Source organism: Diabrotica virgifera, chromosome 3 (assembly GCF_917563875.1).
Source record: "Diabrotica virgifera virgifera chromosome 3, PGI_DIABVI_V3a".
NCBI classification, from domain to species: Eukaryota; Metazoa; Arthropoda; class Insecta; order Coleoptera; family Chrysomelidae; genus Diabrotica; species Diabrotica virgifera.
In genome coordinates, this window is record NC_065445.1 from 57419354 (window position 1) to 57444746 (window position 25393).

The 25393-nt window shown below is 32.7% G+C and overlaps 1 protein-coding gene across 1 annotated transcript in view; it reads right to left on the reverse strand.

Moving 5' to 3' along the window:
* Window positions 1-25393, reverse strand: part of LOC114324501 (connectin-like) — a 1593699-nt gene that overhangs the window by 863834 nt on the left and 704472 nt on the right. Inside the window, exon 3 of the mRNA XM_028272355.2 lies at window positions 24383-24448. The gene's annotated coding sequence lies outside the window, so the exon portion shown is untranslated. The remainder of the gene's footprint in view (window positions 1-24382; window positions 24449-25393) is intronic.

A 25393-nucleotide genomic window follows, 5' to 3' on the forward strand; every position in this document is an offset into this window, starting at 1 on the left:
TCTTTGCTCTTTGCTCGTCCACTCTGAACGCGGCCTAAGAGACAGCAGCGGTAGACATTTAATTTGACGGTTCATGATAACAGTACATGCAAAGCTGTTTGTTACATTGTGATATGAATCTGTTGCAGGCAGAGGAACAAATCAGATAGCATCTTGTCTATACAAAGACCTGCAAACGATCGTACCACCTAAGACAGAATATGTAAGTTATTATTCAGATATTCAGACACATATGAGGGGCAAAGCCGTACTTAGCTCTCATGTAGCTGCTATGTTTATGTGGGCCTTGCATATATTCTAGCCTAATATTAATCTGATGGATCAAAAGTATATGGTACCAGGTCACACTCATTTGGAAGTAGATACTGACCACAGTATAATTAAGAAAAAAAGAAGAAAACTGACATTCAAATATTTACTCTAATGACTGTATGCTACTTTTACGTTCAAGCAGCTATACATTCACTGTTATGGAAATGTCACAAACGAACTTCTTTGATTTCTTTGATAAAGGCACTGACGGTTGTCAGTTCCTATGGCTGGAAAAAAGATTGCTTTGATATACGAAAGGATTTGCAATCGTTTAATTCAAAGACAGCCTTAATAAAAAAGACCTATTTAATACTGTTGATTTAAAAAAAAGAGGGGGCCAGTTACTTTTTCTAGAGAGAAAAAGCAGACATTATCTCGCTACTGCTTCTAATTCCTACTTTCTTTCATAGTTTTTAGCAAGGCAGATACTCAACATACCTTGGACAGCAAGAAAAACTAATGAAAAAGTATTGGTACTTCTTCAAGTAGGTCTTCAAGAGGTTCAACAAAGATAGAGAACAGCTAAAGACTGTTAACACGTTGACGGACAGAACGTCTATAGACGTCTAATTTCCATTGATATAATGTGACACAACGTCTATAGACGTTGAATTTTTCCCTATTCTACGTTGCAAAATACATATACAGTTGAGTCCGCGAGTCTTTACCCGTGCGTCATCATTTAAAGCATACGAAATAAGTCGGAAATTTACTAAACGCAATAGCAAGTGACAGAAAGTGGGTATTATATCGATCACGGGTTATAGTATAAAGTTTGACGTTATCAAATAAATAGAATGTCAGATTTAAGTTTTGCTTTAAAATTTTAGTGCAGAATAACAGCTACATTTGAAGTACCTTAATAAATACTTTTATTATTATTGATTAATAAATAAATAAACAATTTATAAAAAAAATCAATAACATATTTTATTTTTTTTATTTTATTCACTTTGACGGAAATCTAAACACAATCATTTCTTTACTGTGTGAATGACGTTAGCTTTGTATGTTTTAAATATTAATTGTCGAAATATTTAATTTACCTTAAAATTTCAAAGCCCAATAAAAAATTAGTTGTGAAAACAACTGTTTGTGTAATATAAAGAAACTTCAAAAAGCAAAAATTCGACAAAAACCACAAAAAATTCAACTGACTGACAGCCACAAAAGTAAACAAAGCAGAAACGTCAAACAAGTTGTGCTTTATGAAAACATACCGAATCGTCTTTTTTTGTACCTATCTCTTTTCAATGCACTGAGTCTAGATGGTTCATAAAAATAACATGTGTTTTTACTTAATAACAAACGGCAGCTAGTTTGTCATGAGTTTCATGCGTGGAAGAAATGCTAGATAAAAAGTATGTGTTTTATCTCGCCAGGTATTAATGACGCACGGGTAAAGACTCGCGGACTCAACTGTAGGTAGTATCACAACACTTGCTTATATTTTTGACGCACTGTCTGTCAACGTGTTAAACACCGGAAAATTTCTTATCTGGGACATATAGTAAGGAGAAATCGATATAAAATATTACAACCGATCCTTAAAGGCAAAATAGAAGGCTGTAGAGGTGTCGGAAGAAAACAAGTTTATTGGTTAAAAAACATTTGTGAATGGACTCAGATATCAAATGCAGGACAACTATTCCGTATTGCAGAAGATCGAGCTATCTCAATGATGATCGCCAACGTCGGATAATTCTGATATGGCACGTGAAGAATAAGTTACCCAAAGAGCCATGGAATGCTCGATATTAAGCATTTCTCGTAGGGATCGGATTTCTATCAAGGAAATTAGACAGAAAATTCCACACCTGTAATTTTGAACCAATCAAAATACGTTATTTTGACAGATCACCATAGCAACGGAGGTATTTTATCGGAAATTTTTTGCTCGTGGGGTACCCAACAGCGAATTATAGTGGAAATTTTTTGACGTTTACAATAACAGAACACTTTTGACAGACTGGTTTTTATTTGTTTACATAATTTAAAATAAAACGCCAAAAAATAATTTTCTATCACTTGTAGTTACTCAAAACTTGAAGAATATACTATTTTCTATCTTGAAATGGTATTCCCATGCAACTACAATGAGTAGAAATTACGAATTTGAAAGCCTAAATAATTGCTGACAAAGCTATGGCGCGCTATTAATCTGTTCATGCAGCTTTGGATTTTCAAATGCAAATTTGGTGTGGAATTTTCTTACCGAATACCACGCGAAGTCAAATTAATATCCGGAATTTTTTTTTTTGATCATGAATATTTTTAGAAAATTTCCCTCGTCTGCGACTCGGGAAATTTTCAAAATATTCATGATCTCAAAAAAATTTCCGGAAATAATTTGACCTCTAGTGGTATTACTAGTGAAAATTTTTTGCTCAATTAGAAATCCAATGAAATCAATTAATTTGTGGTCATCTGATTGAATACAACCAATAAAACCAACATTATACTGAAAACAGATCCCATGGGCTGTTTTCACTCAATCATGTAGCTATGGATACCTACATTTCGTTTCATTTCGATTTTGACATTTCAAATATTCAATATTTCAAAATGTCACGATTTGGTTGTAATACTGATGAGAATATTAATGAAATTATTGAATCAAATATACCAAAGAATACTGTTTATAGTAAAAAATTTGTATGGAAAGCGTTTATGGACTTTTGCAATGATAGAAAATATGAATTAGATGGAAATCGGACGGTGGAAGAATAATTGGCGTCGATTTTAAAGGATTGGGCTGTGAACATGAGAAGAAAAGATGGTACAAAGTTTAAAGAAGCTACTGTCAAAACCATGTGGAACCTAACAAGTAAGCTTTTACAAGAAAAGTATTATAAGGAAATGAAAGTTATTATTGACCCATTCAAAAGATGTCTGGATCTTCATTAAATTTTTCTAATTGTTCCTTTGTTAATTGCACATTTAAATAAATTGTTTCTGCTCTGTATTTTTCTTCATAACCAGCAAAAAATTTTCTATCCGAATAACCCTCGAACATTGATAAATGCTCAAAAATTTTTTAACAACTTTCTCAAGCTTGTTGCTTACAGGCAACAGACCTCCGCCTACGGCGTCGATCTGTTTCCAAGCAACAAGCTTTCGAAATCTGTTATAAAATTTTTTCGAACAATTATCAATGTCCTTGGGTTATTACTACTGAAAACAGGACTGACAGATGCCATAGAAACAATTATAACCATTAAGTGGAATTGGGCGGGGCACATAGCTAGAATGTAGGAAAACAGATGGACGCAGCGATTAATACACTGGAGTCCAATACATGAAGCACATCGTGGAAGAGGTCGTGTGACATCAAGATGGTCTGATGATATAAAACGAATCGAGAAAAATGCACAAAATAGAAATACATGGAAAATATTGAGGGATACCTATATCCAGCGGTGGATAGATCCGGGTTGAATGAAGATGATGATCTCCTATCAAAATTATGCCATCAGCATAACTTAGGTAGTGCGGTCTTTTTCCGTCGACATTTATCATTTTATAATCGTAATAAATGATTGCTATTTAAAGGGCAGTTATACAGGGTGTCTCCGAAAATAGTGCGTTCCTTTAAGGTATGGATATAATACACACTTTAGACCAAAAAAAATCTATAACATTTTTTTTCTAAAGTTAACCGTTTCCAAGAAAAAAATTACATTGTTCTCCATATAAGTGAATTTTTATTTTCATAAATTTGAATGACATGGCCACGTAGCCTAGAAGAACTTGCTGTGACTGTGGAAATTTAACCTAATAACCCCTTGTTTATTTACTTTGAGGTGTGATTTTTGGGGTTGCTGACATCGTAGGTACGTACCTGCAAAATAATGGATATGGGTTTGGTTGATATTTACATTATTTTACCTACCAGATGCAACTGACCTACAAACCTACTTTTTTATCTTGAGATTTTTGAGTTGCGCGTTGTTGCCAGACTTCAATTTGCATATCAAAATGTATTTTCGTTTTTTGGATCAATTAAGAAAAAAATGTTATAAGACTTTTTTTTATAATACCTTAAAGGAACGCACTATTTTCGGGGACACCCTGTATAAAGTTCGGTTAATACTGTGTCACCCTATCTGACAACTCTTCAAATTTTTATTTCGTTACTTTTTTCACGTAGATTTATTACGTCTGTCGCATTTCTATATACTTTCCTCAGACTACTTTAATCAGACAATTAAAAAGGAAACACTGGCAGAGTTTGTCAAAATAGATGGAACACGAATTCTGCGGAACACAAAAAGAAGTACAAAGAATGATCAGAGGACAAAGAAAAGTGATGAACAAATTAACAAAAACGAAACACATTCAGAAATAAAGAACTATTAAAACTTATAAAAAAATAGAAGAAATCAGACGTACATGTCTTAAAAAAAGAGACAAATCGGACCCGGAGAATTACAGAGGAATTAGCTTATTAAACACATCAAAATTAACAATAAAAGTGATAACAAACAAACTGAATGAAATTATAACTTTAGCAGAAGTAAAACAAGGTTTTAGGTAGGGAAGATCATGCACCGACGCTATATTTATAATGAGGCAAATTCAAGACAAATCCTTAGCATACAACAAACCGCCATATTTATGTTTTGTGGACCTTAAGAAAGCATTTGACAGGATCAAATTAAAGGACGTTATCCAGTTGTTATACTCAAGAAGGATACCTTTAGGAATAATTAAAACTATCGAAAACATCTATCAGAACAACACAATAAAACTAAAGGTAGAAGATGAACTAACAGACCTAATTGAAGCTGGCAATAGGATAAGACAGGGGGATTCCTTGAGTCCTTTATTGTTTAACCTGATCACGGATGAAATAATAAAAAGTTATAACAATTAAAAAAAGGATACCAAATGGGAAAAAACAATTTAAACTAATATGCTACGCCGACGATGCTAATCTCTTAAAGTGAAGATGATTTACAACGTATGCTGCACCAATTTAATATAACTGCCAGAAAACTTAAAATGTTATTTTTTGGATGTAAATTGGAGCTGGAGGGTCAGATAATAGAACAACAAGTGATTAAGTTTAAATATTTAGGCATCACACTATCTAACTACGGAAAGCTCGAAACAGAAGTAGAAGATCAAGTGAATAGATTAAACAGAGGCCTAAATGACACAATAAGGAGGAATAAAAATATCGGAAAAGAAGTGAAAGACAGAATTTACAAAACAGTCATCTAACGAATAACGACATACGCGGCAGAAGCACGACCTGACACAGACAGGACAAAAATATTGCTCGAAACAGCGGAGATAAAAATCTTTCGAAAAATCGATGGTAGGATTCTATGGGACAGAGTTGGAAGTATAGATATACGACGGAGATGCAAGGTGGACAACAATTATAACTGGGTAAGAAACAAAATACTAGAATGAAATGACCACATAAGCCGAATTGGACCAAATCGAGTAATAAGAACAGCGAGAGACGGTTCCCCAATAGGAAGACGATCAGTGACGTGTATAAAAGAAGAAGAATTTCTATAAATATTGTATACTAATCTGCGATAACGCCTACGACTTCTATATATACAGAGTGTGCCAAATAAAAGTATCCACGTCCATATTTGGCAGTATAAATTTGATTTTAAGAAAATGACGAAACAGGTCGATTTTTGATCAAAGGGGGACACATTTTTACGGTACAAACATCTGTCATTCGTCAACCCCCTCCTTTCCACATCCTCCATCCCTTAGTTTTAAATATAGAATAGGGGTCGTGTCATCATCATCATTCTCTTTGCCTTATCCCTATGCGGGGTCGGCTTCCCTAATTGCATTTCTCCACACAATTCTATCTTGGGTCATATCAATGTTAATCCCTTTTACCAACATATCCTGCCTTATCGCCTCCCCCCAGGTCTTCTTTGGTCTTCCTCTCCTACTCTTTCCAGGAATCTGCACTTCAGCTATTCTTCGTATTGGGTGATTAACGTCTCGACGTTGAACATGACCAAACCATCTTAACCTATGCTCTCTCATTTTGGCATCAATTGGTGCCACACCTAGACTTCCCCTAATGTACTCATTTCTAATTTTATCCTTCTTTGTCACTCCACTCATTCATCTAAGCAATCTCATTTCCGCCACATGCATTCGTTGTTCCTCTTTCTTTTTCACTGCCCAACATTCAGTTTCGTGCATCATAGCCGGTCTTATGGCTGTTTTATAGAATTTTCCCTTCAGCTTCATTGGAATTTTTCTGTCACACAACATACCACTCGCTTCTTTCCACTTCATCCATCCAGCCCTAATTCGACTGCATGCATCTCCATATATTTCTCCATTACTCTGTAATACCGATCCTGGGTACTTAAAACTATTGCTTTTCACAATCATTTCACCATCCAAAAATACCATTTTATTTGTAGGGGTCGTGTGCTAGCTCATTTAAAAGGTTATTCAATTCTCTATTCAGTAATATTAACATTGGCATAATTATTTGTACAGGGTGTCCAAAAAAAAGTATTTTAAATTAAATTAATTGACACAAAAAGAAGAATGTATTTAATTTATTTAACTCAAAACACATTCTACTGCTGACAGAAAACGAAAAAAAAATGTTTATTTGATAAATAAACATTGTTTGTTGCTTAAATTCAATATTCAACCTACCAAGAGGCAGATGAGTGGCAGCTTGAACATTGAAATTATGAAAAAAGTAATGTTTATTTATCAAAAAACATTTTTTTTTTCTGTTTTGTGACAGCAGTAGAATGTATTTTGAATTAAATAAATTACATACATGCTTCTTTTTGTGTCAGTTATTTTAATTAAAAAAAATTCTTGGACACCCTGTATAAATAAATATGTTAATGTTTGTATTACTGAATAGAGAATTGAATAACCGTTCAAATGAGCTAGCACACGACCCCTATTTCCTATTTAAAAATAAGGGGTGGGGGAAGTGCAAGGGAGGGGGTTGACAAATGACAGATGTATGTACCGTAAAAATGTGTCCCCCTTTGATCAAAAATCGATCCGTTTCGTCATTTTCTTAAAATCTAATAAATACTGCCAAATATCGAGGTGGATACTTTTATTTGGCCCACTCTGTATGTAGATATATAGCGGTATGTGAAGATAAAAATATTTCAATTTTCAAACGATTTCATTTCGAGTCGCAATCTCAGGTAAATACAAATTTCGTGTTACTCGTAACTGAAAGCTTAACCAAAGCTCCAATTCATAACAAAATCTGATGTGCTTTCCCTTTCGTGTGGGAAGTCACACTTTCGGAGTGTATTTTTCATTTTGTAGAAGGTATATTTATGTCACGACATAATAATCTGAATTATATGTGTCGAGTTTCATTTTTGTATATGTATGTGCATATATTACTCGTAAAATATGACTTGTCAGATGAAAGATAATAATTCGAGTCCAATATGTAAAGAACCTCCGGTCTAAGGCCTATAAATTGTCAGAAATATTTTCAGCCTGTGCGATTTAAAATATATGTCATGCTGTAGGCATGAATAAAGTGAATTGAATTGTGTTTTTTGCTTTGAAAATGAAACGTGGAATAGCTATCGTATTTAAATCTCAAAGTTATAAAAAGATTTTAAGTCTTTCTGTACGATCGTATACATACTTTTTAACGACCACCAGGGATTTCGAATTGGGAGGGACCTACATTGATTTGTCTTAGTAATACTACGGAAAACAATTCTGCGTTGAAAAAATAAGTATTAGGAGTAATCTGAAGTGAATAGTAATAAATACATTCTTCTTATATTTCTGTAATAATAATAGTTAGGGATCCGAATCTAGATCGACCTTCACCCATCTGTTTTCTCGATGAAACATTTTTTATATTTTTCATATATAGTCCAGTCGTGTTAGACGAACAACAGGCCTAACCTTGCATTAGGAGCTGCCCCAAATTTTATTTTTTTAATCTTTAGGAGGGGTCAATAGTAGTGTAAATTTAAAATCTCGACTGAATTCCGCCATTGCGTTAGCCGCCATCTTGCTTTTAAACGGGAACCGTTTTTGCTCAATATCTCCGCCATTTTCAACTTTTCGACAAAAAGTATAACAACCAAAATTGTTGAAAATGTAATTTTCTATCATTTCTATTTGTACCTACAATTTTTTCGTGCCATCGATATTTTCCGGGTTATAGCGGGTTTGCATAATTATTGAATTATCTCGTTTATTGTTAGTTTTACGACAAAAATGTTCCTATACAAAAATAGAGAGATTTGAATTCTACACAATTTTAGTAGTTTCCGTTTTTTGCTAAAGTTAATATTTAAGGTAGTATGTACGCGATAATGGCGCGAACGTAAGGCCTTTTGATTGATTTTGTAGCAATGGTTTTTGTTAAATATCTACGCCATTTTCAACTTAAATTGTTCCAAATATGATTTCCTACAATTTCTTTTTAACAATTTTTTTCATGCGGTTGATATTTTTCGAGTTAAGTGAGAAAATTTTAAAAAGTGGTGGGGGGAGCATAATTATTACTGAATTGAATATTTTTTCCGAGCTGCCCAAATTTTATAATTCTATCCTTTAGGGGAGATCAATAGTAGTGTAAATTTAAAATCTCGACTGAATTCCGCGGTTGCATTAGCCGCCATATTGATTTTAAAGGAGAACCGTTGTTGCTTAATATCTCCGCTATTTTCAATTTTTCGACAAAAACGGTAGGAACTAAAATTGTTGGAAAAGCAATTTCCTACAATTTCTTTTCCACAATTTTTTTATGCGATCAATATTCTCCGAGATAAGGAGGAAAATAATGGAAGCGGAGGGGAAGCATAATTATTGAATTGTCTCATTTATTATTAATTTTACGACATAATTGTACATAAACAAAAATAAAGAGAATTATATTTTATACGACTTGTGAAACTTCCAATGAAACACCAACCAAAGTAAGTACATAAAAGACATTAAATAATAACTTATATGCATTAAGTTCACTTAATTTTATTAACTAGCAGGTTTTATTGGTTGAATTTGCCTGTCGATAAATAAGTTTCATGTCAGCTAACATATTTTAATATTTCAACAATTTTTTTTTAATTTTGGACCCCGTTGGGGGAATTTTCCCATCCCCCCTCTTAGACCCGCCACTGGTTATCTAGAAAAATTGTAGTAAATCGTAATTGCAACAATTTCAGTCCTTACACTTTTTGTCGAAAAGTTGAGAATGGGGAAGATATTGAACAAAAACAATTGCTTTAATATCAATCGGGTCTTACGCTCGCGCCTTTACCGTATACGTACTACCTTAAATATTGATTTTATCAAAAAATGAATAAGATAAAAATTGTACAAAATTTAGTTCTCTTTATTTTTGTATAGGCTAAAATTTGTTGTAAAAGTAATAATAAACGAGATAATCCAATAAATCAATAATTATGCTTTAACTGTCACGGTTTTTCCCCATAACTCAGAAGATATGGACCGCACGAAAAAAATTATAATAAACGAAATTATAGAAAATCGCATTTTCAACAATTTCAGTTTGTATATTTTTTGTCGGAAAGCTGAAAGTGGCGGAGATATTGAGCAAAAACGGTTCTAGTTTAAAATCAAGATGGCGGCTAACGCGACGGTCAAATTTAGTCAAGATTTTAAATTTATACTACTACTGACCTTCCCTAAAGATTAGAAAAATAAAATTTGGGGCACCTCCTAATGCAAGGTCAAATGGTATCCCGACTGGTCTAATAAAGATAAATATGACTTGCATGGGTTGCCTATCAAAATCTTGTCATAGGTATTACTAAAGGGGAGGGGGCGCAGGGTTTGAAATCAACATTTTAAGCACATTTTTGTGACGTTTTTAAGTATGGTAGAATCATTTTAATTTTATATTAAATAAGCATATTCAATACAAGTAACAGAATATCAAAAAAAATCCAGGAAAAATATTGAAAAATAAGCCAATGGTGGCAAATTTTTAAAGGCATGTCAAAAAGCAATGGATTTTGCGGTAGACATCAAAACTCGCCGTTAGGACATGTTAGAACATGTTAGAACAATCAATTCAAAAAAAATTATTAGCTTATGAGTTTTTCGAGGATTTCTGACTTTTTGGTATCAGTCAGAAGTCAAAACAACAAAACGCTGGACGCAAGGGCCGCCCGAGAACTTTATGGTACCGATCTATTATCGTTATGGTACTAGATACTGGCATTCTATAAAAATAACAAAGTTACTCGTTATTTTGATATTTTAGAAACACCTTCTGTACTTGAAAGTATTTTATGGTTCTACGCATCATTAATTCCTGCATTTGAGAAAATGTTCGATGCCATATTTCGGGGACACACTATAGATATATAGATTATTGCATAAATCAATAGAATATTATAGTCATAGTTTCATTTCAAATTAGTTCATTTTTCTGAGAAATTAATAGTTTACAATATTTGCATTTCGTTCTATTTCGATTACGCCAGTCAATGCGCGAGATTAAGAACAAGACTATCTCCGAATTCTGTCCTACTGCATAGATTTTAATGAAATTTTGGGGGTAGCCCAATCTCCTAATTCAAAGTCTATTCTATAATATACTATGGCGCTTTTATCATGGGGGAGGTTCCCACCATTTCTCAGGGGTGAAATATTTTTATTTTCGAATTACATGGGGAAAAAGGAAGATTTTTAAGAAAATTTAAAAATTCATTCTATAATTTGATCACATTTTTTACAACAACCATTTTGTAAAAGGTTTTTGTAAAACCTTTAAACCCGTTCAACTTTTTGAAAGTAGAAATAACACTATATTAAAAGGTATTGCAAAAGAAAAACAATGCATTTAAATTATGGTGGATGGGGAGTTAAATATATATCCTTTCCTTTTTTCCTTAAAGTACATTAGTCATATATTTTTTTTTGCACCATATCTCGCTTAGTTTGTATGTAACCGATATTTAACGGGGCTCATTTTAAAGGTCTTTTCAAACACTACAAAAGGTGTTGGTAGCATTATACACCTAAAACCTACCGTTCCTCTGTTATTTCAAGTTGAATACACCAATTTGAGCATGCACCAAAAAACAAACTATTTTCACCTACCATATCTCTTTTTGTATTATAAATAGAACATTTACGAAGGAACGAATCTGTTTATTATTTATAATCTAAAAAATGTTTTATACATATAGTGTTTTTAGTTCGATGCATAGTTTTTAAGGTATTCACAAAAAATCAGTCCGAAAAGGTGTCATTTTTCAATGAAAATGGCCAATTTTCAACTACGCATAACTCAAAAAGTATTGAGTTCTCAAAAAAAAGTATAGACCAGTTTTTGCTTAGAAATAGGTTCTTTGGCCACTTCTGTGCTTATTTTGACCAACAAATTTTTCACCTCCTTGAAGAAGTGGGAACCGCCCCAAGATAAAGCGCCATAGTTTATAGGGTAGATTTTGTTTGTTAAGCTATTCCCTACTTACTGTGAAAATATCAAGTACATCGATGTAGTAGGATGGAATTCGGAGCCAAATACCCTCATTGACTGCCCTACAATAATGCTCTGCTATGATCGTGTGACAGAGGACACAAATAACATTATAGCAAAATTTCTATTTACCGTAACTTTTCGAGTTTTTGAGCTATAGCAATGAATTTTATGTCATTGGAAAGGTAATTTTGCATTCTTTCAAAATATGTAAAAATATACAGGGCGTATTTTAAAAAATTAAGATTTTTTATTCATTTCCGGTTCAACCGGAAGCCCTATTTTTGGTAAAATTTATTCTGATAATAGATAATAAAGTACCATAAACGTCTGCAAAATTTTAAATTTCATTTTCTATTAAGAAGGAAGTTACGGGCACTCGAATATTTTTTTATAAAAAATTCATAACTCCCCTCTTATGGGGAGTTAAGGAATCTGGCTAATGTCATTCAATTTGATACCAAAAATGTATCAAAAAATAAAAAAATTCCTTGGAGCCATTTTTGAGAAAATCTAGTTCAAATTTATGTCAAATTTTCACCCCTTAAATATAGGCAACCCGTAACTTTTTCTGGAAAACGATAACATCCTTCTTATAGCCCCATCTTTAGGATATATTACGACTTTTTCAAATTAAACTTATCTTAAACAAGTTTTTAGAGAACCAAAGAGAAAACCCAATCGATGGTAATATCCAGGAACCCAATTAGATGTAAGTTAGTAGTGGACGACCATATAATCGAACAGGTAATGGATTGCAGATACTTAGGTGTGGAAATATCTAGCGACAGGCATCTGTGGTAAGAATCAAAACAGCAGGCAATGAACGCAGCGAGAATATCTGGTTTCCTGAGGGATATAATCTGGCGGAATAAATATATGAGCACCGAAAGCAAAGTGCGCATTTATAAGACATGTGTTAGACCCGTACTGACATACGCAGCTGAGACAAGGGCCGAGACAACAAAGACCAAACAGATAATGAGAACAACAGAGATGAAAACCCTAAGATCCATAAGAGGTATCACACTCAGAGATAGAGTACGAAACGAAGACACATTGAGAGAGCTAGGCGTTCAGGACGTAGTGAGATGGACAAGAGCGCGACGACGCATGTGGAGGGACCACGTAGATCGGATGGACCCTGAACGTATGGCGCATTGGGCGAAAACACAGAAGCCCAACACCAAGCGACCCATAGGAAGACCCAAAAAACGATGGTACGAGAGTTGGAGCTCCGGATCTCAGCAAAGACTGTAACAGAAGAAACAGGACATAGTCCTATTACAAGAAGAAGAAGAAGTTTTTAGATAGGTAGGGAAATGTGTCGAGTGGGCGGTCGGCCATGTTGGCCGCCATTTTGAATTTGGAAATGTCAAATTCCGTATTTTTATTTACCTATCGATGAGCTTACTTTGAGTTGAATTTCATTTATTTCGGTCAAAATTTGCAAAAATGAGCCCTAAATAACCCCCCTATTTCGGTCCCCCTTTGAGAGATTTTTTTAAAAGCTTAGTTTCTCGACAAAATTCTCTTAAACTTACTCATACCGAATTTCATTGAAATCGGTCAGGTAGTTTTTGCTGGGCGGTGGCGACATACGTACGTACATACGTACGTACGTACATACGTACATACTTCCGACATGTTTTTTTTATTTACTTTTTAGGGGCACTCAAAACGTCAAAAAAAAGTGAAATCTGAAAAAAATTTTTTTGCACGATTCTATAACTTTATCTATTATACTATACTACGTATACCTATAGTACGATAAAGTAAAAAAGGGAGAAAATCGTCATATTTATTATTGTTAAACAAAAAATAAGCATAAAATAAAAGTATATCGACAGCGTTACCTCACGGAATGTCTAAAGAAAATGTATACAAAATTCCAGGTGGATCGGTCAACTAGTTTTTGAGTTACAATGTCTACCGCCTTTAAAAAAAAAGCAGTTTTGAGAATAACGCGTTTAAAGTATTGTCAACTTTTATTTTCAATTTCTTTTTTGTCTGTCAAATCGTGAAGTGATGCACACCGGAATATGTCTTTGAATTGCGGACGGGAATATGAATATGAATACAAAAAAGGGATGAGAATATGTTTAACTTGTTGTGGTTTCAATGGACAAGCGATTCAATGTTGCGATAGTAGTTTATGTGAGTAAAAAGAGATCTAGCATGAAAAGTAATTCGTGTATAATTTCATGCATGTGCAAAGATATAATGGAATAACTATATTAAAAATATGGAACGAGCACATTAGCAGAACAAATTAGAAGAAGTCGGGAGGGTGGCTCGGGATAAATCTTCAACGGACTGCCGAAGTATTGAACTTCTGTGGAACAGATTGAGTGAAAACATTAGGCAGCAAATAATATACGAAAAAAAGGCAATTTACTTAATACCTGCTATATTATACCAGGCTTTTGAGCGAATTCCGGTTTTTGGCTTATATTCTTATATTCTTTTATAAAGGGAAAGTTTAGCAAGATACTCTTCTGTATGCCAAATCTTGTAATATACAGGGTGTTTCATCATCAATTATCCATATCGCAACTGGAGAAACCTTAGCACAAAATACGAAGGTTTAACCCAAAACAATTAAATAAAATATTCATCCTTTCCGAGATACAGAGTGTTTTGTTACAAATATTCTAAAATGATTTTAGCCCATTGTTCAAGCACTTTTTAATATTTTTTGTTCAAACTTGACACACAGTTTACACATATTAGGGTACTTTAACTATAATCCAGGAACCGAAGCTTTTCACCTCGCAATTTTTACAGAATGGATCGATTTGCTTGAAAATTTTAGAATAAGTAGTGGATAGTCCAAGGATCAAAATCTATATGATGCCGAAAGGCGCTTTTATTATGGGGGTGGAAATTTTTTATTATATTTTGACCGCAAAAGTTGATAAAAACATTGACTCTAAGCAAAAAATGTTCTATACATTTTTTTGGTAAAATTAATAGTTTTCGATTTATTCGCTATCGAAAGTGTTTTATATCTAAAAAATCAATGTTTTTCGATATACATACTCATTTACGATTCAGTCAATTTTTGCAGTAGAAAAAATTTTTTGTACGCACGTAAGAAGTAATACTTATATTTTAATGATTTCAACGAAAGACATATAATATTTAATATTTAATTGTATTTTTATTTAAATATTATACTAATTTTAATACTTAAAATAATACCAAAAATAATACCTTAAAATAATAGCCTTTCGAGTTTCTGCTGTATTTTCGTCAAATTTTAAAATCATTAAAAAAAGTTAATTCTCGATAAATCATGTTAATCTGTAATTTTTTGACGAACTGGGGCGTCCAAGTAATTGCTGTTTCCTTGAGAAATCCTAGCAAATCTAAGAAACACAATCCTAGCAAGTCTAAAAGTAAACACATTTTTTTTTCTATATTAATAAGTTTAAAAAACTTATAAAAACTATTTTTTCTACAAAAATGCGTTAAAAATGCTACTTTAAGGCACTAGTGCTTTAAAATATTTTTAAGGCACTACAATTCGTATTGACCGTATAGACAATTTTGATGTAATGTCAAAAAAATATAAAAATGGAATGTCAGTCAAGTTCAAATAAAAGTTTTTGTAGATATTGTCCTGTAATTACGTTCGTAGAAAAAATATTGTATGATATGCGTGTTAAAAAGTACATTTTTAAGGCACTCATATGAATTTCAGAATTCGCTATCGCTCATTCTGCAAACTTTCATATGCGTGCCTTAAACGTTTACTTTTAACACTTATATCATAAATAACTATTTTCTACAACCGTGTTAAAAATGCAATTTTTAGCACTCCATACGAGCGTTAAAAATGCTACTTTAAGGCACTAGTGCTTTAAAATATTTTTAAGGCACTGCAGTTCGTATTGACCGTAGAGACCAGGGGTCACCAATTAGTTTCCCTGAGGGTCCGTTTCGAAAACCTATGACACTTCGGGGGTCCGGATTTATACTGCCTGTGTCTGACTGTTCTGATTCGGTTTCTTTGTGAATTCTTGTTAAAAAATACCCCCTATAAACAAAAGAAGGGTGCCGGGCGAAATTTTTGGGCAGAAATTGTTGAATATTTTTTTTTATTTAAAACATCACCTTTTTTGCCCGCGAAAATATGTTATTAGCATTTTTATGTCATCTTAAATAAAAAAGATCTGCCATTTTTTTAAAACTTACAAGTTTTCAAGCATGGCAAATGCATATTTTCGCATGTTTCAGATTTTAAATCGCTTATAACTCGAAAACTATCAACTTTTCAGAAATATGACGACCTTTATTGTTTATAATTACCCAAGAAACCTAAAAATACATCTTTCGAGGCAAAAAAGTTATTTTGAATTTGCTTAAAAAATTGTTTCACCCGGCACCCTTCTGATTTGTTTAAAGGGGACATTTTTAACAGGAATCCGCAAAGAAACGAGTCGAGAAACCAAATCGAGAAACATTTTTCATACGAAAGTGGCCTCACACATGGACTAATATGGAAAGGAAAATTAATAATAGATTGTTTTTTGGTTACTGTATACTTTTCTGTTTTCCCGGTACAATAAATAAAAATATAAATTCATTGTGTATTGTTTTGATGTTATTATCAGTATATTTTGAAAACAGCAGTATTGTAAATTGTTTCTAAGAATATTTTAAAAATTAGGAATTTATATTTTAAATTCTAATGAAGTTTTTATACATCTTCAATTTTGTAGAAAGGAAACTGAGGAATTAAAAATAAATAATCTTAGTACAAAATGCTAATTAACATGTTATCTTTTCTACATTAGTTTCAATGCAAGGCGTTTGTTGCAAACTTATTAAATCTGAAAATTATTTTTTCTACGAGCGTGCAAAAATGTCTACTTTCGCGTACGCATTTTAGTTTAGAAAGTTTCACTTTTCCGCACGCGTGTTACTTTTCCGCACTCGGTTTTTACTTTTCCGCACGCGTGTTAATTTAGATATGTTAATATGGCCTTAAAGTAATTATAATACATGCAATAAACTAATATTTAGGTATTATTTACTAATTTATTTCAAATATATCTTATTGTGTTCCTGTTTTAATGAAATTAACGCGACAATTCGATGAAATAAAATTATTTTGACATAATATTCGAAAGTCAAATCGGTAGACAATAACAGTCGTTTTGAATCATCGTCATGGAAACCAAGATCGTCGTCATGCTAACTAATTATATTGAAAATTTGGTTTTGACAACCTTGTCAAAGAATTAATTTGTGTATGTATTTTCATATTAATTAAATTAATTGATTAAGATTTGGTAATTTTTTAAAGACTATTAGAAAAAATATTGTTCCTAACTCTTACAGAAAGTCTCTTTTCCGCACTCGACTGCTTGCCGAATTCCCGCTTCGCGTCGTTCGGCAAACTGCAGTCGCGTGCGGAAAAGAATGACTTTCTGCACTTGTTAGGAAATAGTATATTGTGCAACAAGTGCAGAAAGGTACTAATTTCTCACGAGTTTGAAAAGTTGCGGTACGAGCGCAAGCGAGTGCCGCAATTCAAACGAGTGAGAAATTACCTTTCTGCACGTGTTTCACACTATACTTTTTCTACAAGCACAGTTTTTCCTAAAAATAAAAATCACAATTTCCAAACGACGATTAATTATAATAGGTACCTATGTGATAAATTTTAAACTGTATTTAATTAATACCTACTAATCAATTTAAATTCCTTATACCTAAATAAATTGCACAGAAATCAGTTAAAAAATTAATGCACTGCCTTAATTTGTTTAAATTTAAACAATTATTACACATTATTGACATCATATTTATGCAGTCACGGATATACACAAAACCTACTTCATTCGACGTCTCTTGCACATGTTGCTAAATCCTTATTGGTTATTTGATAATTATAAAATGTTTAATAAGAATAAAATTGTAAAATAAAACAGTTGTAACATCCATAATTTAGTTTCTATGCTATAGTTAAATATAATAATTGTCTTATAGGTTATATATTTGTCTAAAGTTTAACCACGGATGTAAACAGAATATAACGTTACTCAGAATGCGGTAGTCCACGGATGTAAACAGAATATAACGTTACTCAGAATGAGGTAGTCAACTGTGCAGAAAAGAACTTTGCGGCACAGAAACGTCACTTTGCGGCACAGAAACGTCACTTTTCTGCACACTAATGTCAAATATCTTATACTGTGAGAAAATATCAAGTTTGCTAACATAAAACCGTGCAGAAAAGTGCACTTTGAATAGTGGTTGTAGAAAAATAACTATTAATTAAATGCACATCTGAAAAGTACTCCTACTTAACATATAGTAGAGAGGAAATGAATATAGAAAAATGCACATGACAATTTTATATTACAGCTTACTTAATTTCAAAATTAATAATTAGTATCTAAGCATAACAATGAGGGAGAAAAATCTTTACAAAAATAAATTATCAGGGAGAAAAATGACATTTTTTTATGTACAACCTGTCTGAAGTTTGGAGTGAGTTTAGTGCAACTGAGTCTGCTTAGGGAGTTGAGATATTCATCTGTTAATTGAGATCTCTACCGATTTTTAATAAAGTTCATTCTTGATAAAGCGGCTTCGCACACATAAGTTGAGTCAAACATAGTACACAATTTCATGGCCAAACATTTTCCAAATTGCCAAACACTAGGTATATTCTGAATTTATTGACGGTCCGCACAAAACTAGCTCACGGTCCGGATGCGGACCGCGGTCCGCTAATTGGTGACCCCCTGGTATAGACAATTTTGATGTAATGTCAAAAAAATATAAAAATGGAATGTCACTCAAGTTCAAGTAAAAGTTTTTGTAGATATTGTCCTGTAATTACGTTTGTAGAAAAAATATCGTATGATATGCGTGTTAAAAAGTACATTTTCAAGGCACTCATGTGAAAGTTTGCAGAATTAGCGACAGCGAGTTCTGCAAACTTTCACATGCGTGCCTTAAACGTGTACTTTTAACACTTATATTATAAATAACTATAAAAAGTCCGTACAAGTATTAACTCACTTTTGTCCCTGTTTTCACAACTTTCAAAACACAACTTAACAACCATAACCATGATAATCAAAATGACAACACATTATTCTTGTCATTGGAATACCCAATCAGAGCTAACGTATAATGTATCTGTGCACCCCTCTGTGGCTCAGTGGTAAGATCGCCTATAAATAGGCGAGCGGCACACCCCTAATTTGAGGCTTAGAAATCGAAAAAGCGACCATGATTGGTGAATGGCAAATATTGGTCATTCTTTATATTTTCGAGGTCGCTGAATCCGAATATGATGTTTGTTTTTATCTAGAGTTGGTGGAACATGTTCCAAAATTAAATTTTACGCAAAAATGCGAAAAATCTATTTTTATGATTTTTCATATTTACCTCGCTGTATCTTTGACCGTAGTAAATATTTTCATTTGAAAATTTTACTGTGTCATCTTTGAAGTATTTAGATAACAACGAGCTTTGTAAAAAATGTTGATACAAATTAAAAGAGGAGTTGTTACTTTTTAAACATTTTGTCGTCAGATTTCGTTAGTTTCATGTTTACTTAAAAAAGTTGAGCAAACATATTTTTAGTTTATAATTTTAACCAACACAGCAATATGAAATATTTCATAAAGAAGTTTCCTGGAAAATTTTAAGTCAAAATATGAAATAGGAAAAAAGTTATTTGACTTTAAAAACGAGTGGCAGTCCCCCCAAAAACCGCTTCTTTCTCGAGATACTGACCACGGTGTGGTGAATAGCTAATTTTTGTCTTACTTTATGTTTTTGATAATGCCGAAAACGAAAATGAGGTGTATTTTGAATTTTAACTGAGAGAACATTGTAAAAATCGCATTTCATCATAAAAATCGCACTTTAAACATAAAGAAAAATTAAATCACAATTTTCTTAAATTTAAAAGTTGCGCCATTTTTTTCTATAAAAACTTTTATTGTTTGTACCCTATATTTTAACATAAACTTGATTAGAAAGCTAAATTTCAAATTTTGTCACTCAACTTTTGCGATTAAACTTTGCAATTCAGGAATCTTCACCTTTTACTTTAAACAATTCATAACTTTTATTACAATAAGATAGAAAGATTTAAACAGGTACTATTGTCTTCAGAACGGTAAGAAATATATAATATAAAAAATTCAGAAAAAATATTAAAATGGAATAGAGTTGTAGCGAGTTAAACGAAGAAAAATGTGATTTAATTTTTTTTATTTTTAGTGCAAAATTGCTATTTTTCCATCGTTTCCCCACGTAAAATTCAAAATAAACCTAGTTTTCGTATTCAGCACCATCAAAAACATATAGTATGATCAAAGTTAGCCATTCACCACACCGTGGTCATCACACCACATAGTATCTTGAGAAATAAGCATTTTTTGGGGTGTGCCGCTCGTATATCAAGTCACATAACTTTTTTCCTGTGACATATTTTGACTTAATATTTTCCAGAAAACTCCTTCATGAATTATATTTTATTGCTGTGCTGGTTAAAATTATAAACTAAATTTGACGAAAAAATGTTTAAAAATTAACAACTCCTCCTTTAATTTGTTTAAGAATTTTGGATAAAGCTCGTTGTTATCTAATGGTAGGGGAGCAAAGTAAGCTAAATGTGCAGTCACTCGAGCGCTTTGGAGACCTATTGGGTTGTGAAGAGTAGGTCCTATAACCAAAAAAAGTTAAGTAAAGTTTTCCATTTTAGTGGGCGCTTGCCATTTTTTAAGTTAATTTTCCATTTCCAACAATTCCATTTTTTTCTGGTTGTAACGCCATCTATCCATAATTCTAAAAAATATTTCGAATAAAAGTTACTTATTTTTAAGTAAGAAATCCAACTCGGCAATAAAAAATGAGGGCTTCTATTTAAGATTTTAAAGTAACCCCCCACCCCACTTCCGTAGGGACTCGTGTTTGATGCCATTCGATAGATTTTTCAAAAATATTAAATAAGTGTATTTTACAGTTTGTCGATCTGATGTTTACTTGGCGAAATATCGCGGGATTCGTATTTAAAATATTAAATTTACCCCCACCCCTCTCCATGGGAAGTCGTGTTTGGTATCATTCCATAGATTTTTAAAAAATATTGAATACATATTTTTTAGTTTTTTGATCTGTCATTAATTTCGCGAAATATTCGCTTTTTCTTGTGAAATTTTGGGACTCCGCCATTTCCTTACGCCCGGCTCGAATCGTCAGATTTTTGAAATATACACTCTTTTGCATGTACTTAACTTACCTTATCTTAATCTGACAATTTCGAGATTTTTTAAGGATATATTTTCTTTTTCGGGCCCCCCTTAACGAACTCCCCTGTGTTAAGAGCCAATATACGGTAGAGGTCCATCTGCAGGGTACCAGCTTTCTCCCCATATAAAAATCTGATGCGCTCGAGTAACTGCAGAAATCCCCGCTTGGGCTCCCCTACCATAAATACTTCAAGCATGACACAGTAAAATTTTCAAAAGGAAATCTTTACAGCGACCAAAGATACAGCGAGGTTAATTTGAAAAATCACAAAAATTGATTTTTCGCATTTTTGCATAAAATTTTATTTTTGAACATGTTCCACCAATTCTACATAAAAATAAAATTCATATTCAGATTCAGAAACCTCGAAGACATAAAGAATCACCAAAATTGGTCATTCACCTTAAAGTTGATTTTCTTGGTCGGTATAACGTAATTTTAGGGGTTGCTGCCGCTCGCCTACTACCTTTGGATCGAAAGGTCCGAATGGTCGTGAGTTCGAATCTCACCAGGGTCAAAGATTTTTCGTTTATTATAAATTAATGAATGAAAATAGTTTCTGTCCTTGTGGGAGCGGTACTCACCGGAAGGATCGAAGACGTTCTGATACATTTAGCGTCTCTTTTCAAAGACAATGACGTCGACTTTGCAAAGTAACAAGACACTTACTCAACACACACGCTACACATGACACTAGGTCAGCGTTTCTTAACGTTTTACCATTTGCGCCCCAATTTTCCATAATTATTTTCACCGCGCCCCCCTCCCCCTCGTTCAATATCAATATATCTATGCAATAATAATATACCTTGAGCAGCATGTAACCTAATAAACTAAAAAGACATTGGTAAACGCTTCACAGTGAGTACATTAACAAACCCCGAGAATTCTTCGAGTTAAAATTAAAATGGCGTGAAAAGCAAAAATTAGTTTTAATAAAAATTTTGACTGTGAATGAAATAACTTTACTTGCCTCTTATAAAGTCTGATATTAAATAGCAGGATCTAAAAAGCCTAGCACTTTTGGTGAAGATCTTATATTACCAATTGCAATCAAAATTGGAGAAACTGTGTTTGGAGATAATTTTGCTAAAAAATTGGAGTTTATACCTCTATCAAATCATACTGTTGCCCGCCGAATTGGTGATATAGCTGAATATGTACAGGATCACCTAATCAGGAAGTTGGGTGAAAAGCTGTTTTCGATTCAGCTTGATGAGGCATGAGGCAACAGTAACAATAAATATGCTCATTTTATTGCCTACGTTCGATTTTGTGATGGCAGATCAGTAGTAGAACTACTTTTCTGCAAACCAATAGAATTGATAGCAAAGTCGTTTGCATTATTTGCTATGTTAAATGATTATATAAATGAAGCAAAAATAGAGACACTGTATGATCAACAGAGAAGCTCTGGCTTGAATATTGTGCTAACTACGGTTGTAACAATAGTTAGTTATCTACATAAAAATGAGACCTTTGAAAACTAGAAACTTTTCTGTACTTTGCAAAGACGTTGATGCGGTACATTCGGCATTATTATTTTATTGTGAGGCAAGCTGGTTATTACGTTGGAAATTTTTACAACGTGTTTTGAATTAAGACATGCAATTGCCATTTTTCTAGAAGAAGAAAAGAGGCCGCAAGCCAAGATGTTTCACGATAGTTTATTTTTGATGAAATTGAGTTGCTTGGTTGATATATTCGAGAAACTTAGAAACTATTCGAGATATTTTAAACTTACAACTTCAAGGGGCCAAGACGAATATATTTGATACGAATGATAAAGTTAACGCTTTCTGTATAAAATTGAAATTGTGGAGCAGAAATTTAAAGCAAAAAACCTAGAAATATTTGAAAATGTGCATGAATGTTTTAAAACTTACCAGGTTGAAGAACAACACGTGAAAGTTGTTTTTGTAACCATTGAAAATCATTTAGCAATGCTGACAAAAAATTTTAAAAGATACTTTTTTGCCGACGACCAATTAATACGTACCTAAAAGTTATGAGTGGGTCTGGAATCCGTTTCAAATTACACCCGAAGAGCTCTCTATTACAGAAGAAGAAACCTTCATAGACTTCACAGCAAATGCCGAAATCAAGAAACAGTTTAATACTAGATCCCTCTTTGAATTTTGGGCAGGGGTAAATGATTAGTTTTCTGCACTGAAAACCAGAGCGTTCCGTATACTATTACCGTTTTCACTATCCTACCCTTGCGAAACAGGATTTTCCTCGATGGCTGCTTTAAAGACCAAATATAGATCGCAGCTAAATATAGAGAAAGAACTGAGAGCGTCTATTTCTAATATTACACCCTGTTTCGATAAGCTTTGCTCTGCAAAAGAGGCCCAAGGAAGTCACTAATTTACATTAAACTTGTTGATTTAGTATTCAGTGCTCATAACTATGTATAGCTCCTTGTTCATGGGTATTTTATTTTTTTGTTAGTCAGAATTTTGTTTTGCTTTGATTTTAGTAAATTAGTCAATGTTTTAGGTGTTTGTTTTTATTTTCACGCCCCCCCCCCATTGCTAAAAACGCGCCCCCTTAGGGGGCACGCTCCACAGGTTGAGAATCACTGCACTAGGTACCTAACTGCAAAAATTCACCGTAACTACTATTCCAATGGCCATTAGTTGTCGATGCATTTATTAGCTAAAAAAATGTATCTGTGCGTGGCATCAACAATTTTGATGAATTCGCGCATATTTACATTCACTCCAAATCGCGCCTAAAGAAGTATAACTTCAATAAAATAAAATGTAAAACTTTAGTTTTTTATGATATAATATATGAAAATTATAAACACTATTATTTAAGTTTAAGATAGTGTACAAAATTATGGTCGCCATGTGTTTATAATAATGTATCGTCAGTTTGTATCAAATTTTTTGTTGGATTATTGATTTTATCCTTATCCTTTTTGATCCCAAATAAGTGACTTAGTAGGGTATATCTTAGGCACATCTTATATTTTAATATAACAAATTTTTGACCAAGTGCAAAGCTTCTTGATCTGAGTAAAACTTATTGGAAATTGTTGTATTATCTTATTATTTGCCAATATTTGTAGATATAAATAGTTCTAGATCACTATATGTTTATATTCCCAACTATGGCAAATATTGACACGAGATTTAAAAATTCAATAAAAAGATCTACTATGTACACTTTGTTGTATGAAAACTGCAGAACTGCACGTTCAAAATTGTTGTCAATTAGAATAGAACGACATCGTTTGCAAACAATGGGATAACAAGAAATACTATTTAAATTTTGTATGGCGAAATTTAAATTATGTATACTCACCAGGAAAATATTCTCACAATCAGGGGAAGAAACTGATCCAAGAACAACAAGCGTTAAATGTGCGTGCTGAAAAAAAGAAAAAATAATCAAATATTTAATAAGTTGCCTGTTTTTGCAATAATGGGCTATTCCATACTATTGCATTATACTGTATATAATAAGAAATATATAATATCAGAACACCCCGTTTAATTTTTTTTAATAATTCGTAGTTTATAGACGCTTTCTCATCTTACATAACTACAATCCTATCTTTCTAAAAACTTTTGCTATTTACACCAACCACTGAATCATAAAATGCACAAAATAAAGTGTCCTTAATCTTGCTCCGCGAGTAAGTACTCGAAAATGCAAATTATTGGAGCTCTTGAATATTTTTCCATAAAGTGTGGGTCTCTTGAGCTATAAATCACTCTATAGTTTCGAAGAGGATATTAAAGGATACCAATAAAAGTTCTATATCGACCAAAGAAAATTGTTTTAAGGTTTTAGTGTAGAAGACAAAAATGTGTAGAAACGGGTTTCTTATCAATAGGAGCACCGACATAGTTTATAATAATGTAGTTATTTATGTAACAAAGGCATTTAATACAGTTGAGTCCGCGAATCTTTACCCGTGCGTCATCATTTAAAACATACAAAATAAGTCGATGATAAGTCGGAAATTGAAATTTACTAAACGCAACAGCAAGTTTGAAAAATTATGGATAACTAACATTATTTTCAGTTACTTATTTGTATTCTGATAACTCTTTTATTATTAATTTTAATGTTCTGGATGTTCTGAAACCTAAAATACAACCATCTTATATCAAATTGTATCAATTTTATACGAGGTACGTCAAAAAAAATAAATTTACATCAAAAGTAAAGTACCTTTATAGTTCAAAATATTTCAATTAGAAGGATGTAATTACATACTAAAACATAGTTTTTATTTCTAAATGACGTATCATAATAACAATTTTCGATATTGTAAAAAATAAACGTATTTTACTCTTGAGCGAAGTT